Source organism: Schistocerca nitens, chromosome 4 (genome assembly GCF_023898315.1).
Source record: "Schistocerca nitens isolate TAMUIC-IGC-003100 chromosome 4, iqSchNite1.1, whole genome shotgun sequence".
Lineage (NCBI taxonomy): Eukaryota > Metazoa > Arthropoda > Insecta > Orthoptera > Acrididae > Schistocerca > Schistocerca nitens.
In genome coordinates, this window is record NC_064617.1 from 794535452 (window position 1) to 794542573 (window position 7122).

At 43.2% G+C, this 7122-nt stretch overlaps 1 pseudogene; it reads left to right on the plus strand.

Moving 5' to 3' along the window:
- Positions 1-2572: 2572 nt before the first annotated feature.
- LOC126253954 (5S ribosomal RNA) lies at positions 2573-2690 on the plus strand (annotated as a pseudogene).
- Positions 2691-7122: the final 4432 nt, after the last annotated feature.

The window sequence follows — 7122 nt, forward strand, 5'->3', positions numbered from 1 at the left end:
CAATTACCAAATTACTACTTTGAACATTAGTTAATTCATTACATGGTGGCGCTAACACACTGCTTTCGTCTTCACTGTCATTTTTCAGTTTACTTTGGAGCCTAGTATTACGTTTTTCACACGCCATTATTGTCACAATATTTCACACGACAACACAGAAAAACACAATTTGAAGAGCAAAAATAAGAGAACATATTAACATAGCACTGAAAATAATATCTAGTTAATTGCAAGCGGAGCTGCGAAATACTTGGTGCAAATCTACATGCATGCCACAACAACAATGAAAGACTGCAACTACAAAAGAGATTTTCTCTACAATTACGCGCTAGCAATAAACAATAGCTACACTAATGACACAAACTACAAGAAAAAAATCAGAAGATTCCAGTGAGGTATCCTCGGCTAAGGGTCGACATATGAAACATCCACTTAGAACAATTATACATGACTGTCCTTAAACTGACACACAATATTTTTAGCGCAATGCAATCTGACTTTCAATAATCCCTACAAAAGCCGGCCGCGGTGGTCTCGCTGTTCTAGGCGCGCAGTCCGGAACCGTGCGACTGCTACGGTCGCAGGTTCGAATCCTGCCTCGGGCATGGATGTGTGTGATGTTCTTAGGTTAGTTAGGTTTAAGTAGTTCTAAGTTCTAGGGGACTGATGACCACAGCTGTTAAGTCCCATAGTGCTCAGAGCCATTTGAGCCAATCCCTACAAAAGAATGGCCCTGACTGACATTAACCTATACTTTTCACAAATCACTTACCTCACAAAAATCTTCGTTACTCGAACTACTGCAATACAGCGAGCGCCACTACTGCCACCTAAATAAAAGATTCAAACTACGGAAGGCACTAACTACTGATAGGCATAGTTAGCAAATGAAGGATTTTAATAGACAACAAACAATGTATTTACATTAATAGTGTTGAAAAATCATAATATACATAGCAGTTCATGACATCCAGTCTTACAAATTTCAAAACTCCGCCATTTCTCTCCCCACATCCACCACTGCTGGCGGCTCACCTCCAACTGCGCAACGCTACGCGCTGTTCACATCCAGCTGCCCAACACTACAATGGCAGACAGCAATGCAAACTAGCCACAGACTGTACACAGCACAGCCAGTGATTTTTCATACAGAGCGCTACGTAACGTTGCCAATAAGAAAACATAAACAGCCTACTTACAGATGTCAACATAGGATTAGTTTTTCGATACATCGAAAGAGAGAGATGTGGTAAAATGTTGTAGGAATATGTTAGGAGTTCTGTTTCAAGGCATGGTATGAGTGGTTAAAGTTTGGATGCAAATAGTTCATAGGTTGCAGAATGAGATTTTCACTCTGCTGCGGAGTGTGCGCTGATATGAAACTTCCTGGCAGATTAAAACTGTGTGTCGGACCAAGACTCAAACTCGGGACCTTTACCTTTTGCGGGCAAGTGCTCTACCATCTGAGCTACCCAAGCACGACTCACGCCCCATCCTCACAGCTTTACTTCTGCCTGTACCTCGTCTCCTACCTTCCAAACTTTACAAAAGCTCTCCTGCGATCCTTGCAGAATTAGCACTCCTGAAAGAAAGGATTCTGCGGAGACGTGGCTTAGCCACAGCCTGGGGGATGTTTCCAGAATGAGATTTTCACTCTGCAGCAGAGTGTGCGCTGACATGAAACTTCCTGGCAGATTAAAACTGTGTGCTACACCGAGACTCCAAGTCGGGACCTTTGCCTTTCACAGGCAAGTGCTCTACCATCTGAGCTACCGAAACACGACTCACGCCCTGTCGTCACAGCTTTTACTTCTTCCAGTAGAAGGTAGGAGACGAGGTGCTTGGGTAGCTCAGATAGTGGAGCACTTGCCCGTGAAAGGCAAAGGTCCTGAGTTCGAGTCTCAGTCCGGCACACAGTTTCAATCTGAATGGGAAGTTTCCGTTCATAGATTGTTTTTTTACCTACTCTGGATGTTACAAAATAATGATGCTGAGGGCTCTCTAACATAGTAACTGACTGTATAGATGCTGATTTGTATTTGTATTTCATACATGTGAAATGACAATTTGTAATTTGAACACACGGAATGCTCACAAACCATGCCGATTTCACCCATTAAACTAATAAAACTCGACTGTATCTATTCTCATGGAATCATGACTGTTTAAAAATATATATTACCGAAAGTGATGTGTTACTTCATACTTCATAACTTCTAATTAAAAGTGGTCACCACTTAAATTTTAGCTTATTGTGGAACCTAGAAATGATAGTGTTTTTCCTAACATAGGAGTAATTTGCATGGAACAGACTGTTTAGTGATGGCCAAATTGATTACTAAACTACAACACAAGAATCTGCTGCTATTGCATCCGCTGGGTGACAGAAACTTTACACACAGGCCGCTAGAGGTGAGTTATGGAGCAAAAACGTCAAATGTCAGCACACATACAGTATTTGTTTTCGATGTATCAGTGGAATCTTGGATGGTTCTCTCCTAGGTGACATTGGGATGTTCTACTGCAAGGCATACTCTCATAATTTTTTTTTTATGTTTCCTAAATGTCAGTGTGCAACGGCCTTGCCGCAGTGGATACACCGGTTCCCGTCAGATCACCGACGTTAAGCGCTGTCGGACGTGGCCGGTACTTGGATGGGTGACCATCCGGGCCGCCATGCGCTGTTGCCATTTTTCGGGGTGCACTAAGCTTCGTGATGTCAATTGAGAAGCTACTCGACCGAATAGTAGCGGCTCCGGTCAAAGAAAACCATCATAACGACCGGGAGAGCGGTGTGCTGACCACACGCCCCTCCTATCCGCATCCTCAGTTGAGGATGACACGGCGGTCGGATGGTCCCGGTGGGCCACTTGTGGCCTGACAACGGAGTGCTAAATGTCAGTGTAATGTGGTATCGCATTGGTAAAATGAGACCTACCATAGTGTACAAAACAACGACATCCTCTTGAATTATTATTGGTTGTCGAATGTAAAGTCATTGCGGTCTTTTCGACATGTGAACAGCGGCGTGAAAGGCTGTATTCTGTAATGTTAGTTCACATGTCTGAAGTGTTTGTAATACACACATGCACGACAATTTCTTTACCGTTACTGATTTGAATGCGAGGGACCCTCTCAAGCCACGTAATTATGCCCATGAAACGGAAAGGGATCGCTTAACATAGATTTCCTTTTCTGCAGAGTTTAAATTCTGACTTTTTCTTTACTCTGATGAAAGTTTCGACATGAAGAGTGCATTCTGCAGTGATCGATAGTTTTTATTGCAAAATATTGGAAGTTTTTTCGATTTAATGCAGATTATGCTTGTATAGGAGATGGGAGATGATATATCTAGCAGATGTATCGCTATAGAGCACCGACCTCTGCAGTTCCGTCATCCGTCATCGGTCGCAGTGCTGTAATTTTTATTCACATTGTTGGATGTCACATAATAATGGGAGGCAGAGAGAGAGAGAGAGAGAGATGTGAACTGTATCCTGCAGTCGAACTTAAAAATATGTACCGATTTGCTCATAAAACTAAAAGAAAATGGACTGTGCCTATTTTCATGGAAACAGGATATTTACTATCGTAGCAATTGTGTTTTATTATGTGCTCGCTTACAAGAGGTGTGTCGACGTTAAATACAATTGTTACAGTGAAATATCTTCCATTCAGAACGTGAGCATTTGGTGGGGCAGGTTCTCGCCACGTGGGTACTTGTCTTATAAGCAGTCGCAGCGGCACTTTTAGACAAATAACTCGCGGTCGGAGTAGTTGTCGTTGTAGCTGTCGTTTTTCCCACTTGTTCTGTGGCCCGCTGGCGTCGCAGCCTATCGTGTATGTGTAGCTTCTGTCGGCATCAATAGTGCTGACTGCCCCCAGCCACATGTTCCATTGTGGATGCAGTGGACTGAGGACTATGCTCCCAGATACAGTAGGGCCAGCAGAGGTGGTGGTAGCTTCCCATTTCCAATCAATCAGATGTCTGAAAAAGTGATCTGGAGAGTTCTTCGAAATTTCATTGTTGTTCCAGAGTGGAGGAGGGGGCAGTCTTCCCAAGAAATACGTTTAACAGATTTCATGAAGTGTCCTGTTCTTGTCTTTTCTCCATCTGTGACTGATTACTACAGACCAGAGATGGTCTATCACTGCAACCAGCTTGATCTCTTTGTGGACCATCAGCGACAGGATATAACAGGCCTGTATATCTACCTACGGTGAGGAGAGGGAGGAACGAGGGGTGGCAGGGGAAGCTAAGAGCGGCTCTAAGCAGGTTAGTTTGTGACCACACATCGATGTGATGACACGTACAGCTGCCACCCGCTCTCCTGGTGCGATCTTTTGGGTCGGTTTTTGAGATAGTTGGGTTATTACAATGAGTTTTTGTAATCCCCAGTACATGTGTTGCATGACCGATTGTTTGTGAGTGCTTTTTTTTTCACAACAGTTTCCGTGTGTAATTGGAACAGTGTAGCATTTTCCAACAACTGTGGTAGTGTGTATTGGCCTTTGTCAATTTCGAGCATCAGGGCTGTAGGATGGTTGCAAGAAATGCAGTGGGAGGCATCTGTAGCGAACTCTGACGTCAGACAGTGATAGAAACATTCCTCAGCTGTTTACTTACAGATTATACGCTTCTTAAACTCCTCTCTGTCCGACACAACACATCTCATCAGTTGAACATATTTCCCGCCAAAAATAGAGATAGTACCGTCCACTCCAGTCTTTCTCCAGCCAGCTTGTAGGCAAAATGATCATCCTGTGTAGAGTTTCAGTACGTCTGCCACTAGTTTCGAGTGGTACAAAAAAAAAAAAAAAATGTGTGTGAAATCTTATGGGACTCAACTGCTAAGGTCATCAGACCCTAAGCTTACACACTACTTAACCTAAATTATCCTAAGGACAAACACGCACAACCCCTGCCCGATGGAGGACTCGAACCTTCGCCGGGACCAGCCGTACAGTCCATAACTTCAGCGCCTAGACCGCTCGGCTAATCCCGCGCGGCTTTTGAGTGGATTTGTGAATTTTCTTTTCCCGGGAGGATCATATCAGTTTTGTGACAGCATCATTTTTGAGCTGTATTGCAATTTGGGGCGCTCCTTGTGTACCACTATGCATATAGATGTGTAATTAGCCCTGATTTTTATGATTAATTATGTGATTGGGAGCGATCTTTAATTCAGTTCCTCTCCTGAAATAAATAAAGTACACTACCCTAGCCTTTCTCTCCTGCAGCTGGACAGTTTCCATGTGTTGTTGGGTGATGCACTTGGGCTTTCCACCCAGAAAGGCCGGGGTTCGAGTCAGAGAGAAGTCACTGCCCCTTTCAATTTTCTGTCAATTCCCAGGTGGGCAGATGGAGTGGAACATCGGCAAGACCTTTGTTACAAAGAAATTCCCATCATTTTTTGAATTTCCTGTAAAAATTCGAAATTCCTGCCAAAATTTGAAAATCTTGCTAAAATTCGAAATTCCCGCTAATAGGACAGGTGGGGGAGGGGAGAAAATGGGAAGGCACGGGGAAGGGGCAGGGACCCACAAGCCTGCTGAGCGAAAACCATGACGTCGTCCAGGAGTTGGGGTGGGGTGGAGGTAAGTAGATGATCAGTTTAATTAGTTTGCAAATCAGTTTGATACCAAACTGTGCCAGTAACACCATCATCCCACTGTTGTCGAGTAACTCACAACAGTGCTACAATGCCAGTGGTGTTGATACAAAGCAGAGCAATCGCAACGATAAACAGTTGCTGAGCTTGACATTTCGTCATAAAGGAATCCAAGGAATTTCGCAAAGTGAGAAAGACGTGGAACTGAAATATTAGCGTTTATGCAAGAAGAGTCAGTGGTATGTGTGGAGTCGTATACGCTCACCTCTGCGGACAACGTACATAAGAAGTACTATAATAATGATATGTGCTTAATAACTGAAAGTGATGTAATTTGTCTAGCCGTGTTGTTCATTATTCTTGTCGGACAGGGAGCCACAAATCCCGCCTCCAGTGAAACGTAGTAAAGGACAATCGTTGTGCAAGGAGCGGGCACTAAACATAATTACAAACTGGAATATCATCCCCAGCATAAAAAAAGATAAAAGTTATAAGCAGATTTCGAGCAGCAATATAACCGCGTTTTTTTTTTTTTTTTTTTTTTTTTCATCAGTCTACTGACTGGTTTGATGCGGCCCGCCACGAATTCCTTTCCTGTGCTAACCTCTTCATCTCAGAGTAGCACTTGCAACCTACGTCCTCAATTATTTGCTTGACGTATTCCAATCTCTGTCTTCCTCTACAGTTTTTGCCCTCTACAGCTCCCTCTAGTACCATGGAAGTCATTCCCTCATGTCTTAGCAGATGTCCTATCATCCTGTCCCTTCTCCTTATCAGTGTTTTCCACATATTCCTTTCCTCTCCGATTCTGCATAGAACCTCTTCATTCCTTACCTTATCAGTCCACCTAATTTTCAACATTCGTCTATAGCACCACATCTCAAATGCTTCGATTGTCTTCTGTTCCGGTTTTCCCACAGTCCATGTTTCACTACCATACAATGCTGTACTCCAGACGTACATCCTCAGAAATTTCTTCCTCAAATTAAGGCCGGTATTTGATATTAGTAGACTTCTCTTGGCCAGAAATGCCTTTTTTGCCATAGCGAGTCTGCTTTTGATGTCCTCCTTGCTCTGTCCTTGGTTATTTTACTGCCTAGGTAGCAGAATTCCTTAACTTCACTGACTTCGTGACCATCAATCCTGATGTTAAGTTTCTCGCTGTTCTCATTTCTACTACTTCTCATTACCTTCGTCTTTCTCCGATTTACTCTCAAACCATACTGTGTACTCATTAGACTGTTCATTCCGTTAAGCAGATCATTTAATTCTTCTTCACTTTCACTCAGGATAGCAATGTCATCAGCGAATCGTATCATTAATATCCTTTCACCTTGTATTTTAATTCCACTCCTGAACCTTTCTTTTATTTCCATCATTGCTTCCTCGATGTACAGATTGAAGAGTAGGGGCGAAAGGCTACAGCTTTGTCTTACACCCTTCTTAATACGAGCACTTCGTTCTTGATCGTCCACTCTTATTATTCCCTCTTGGTTGTTGTACATGTTGT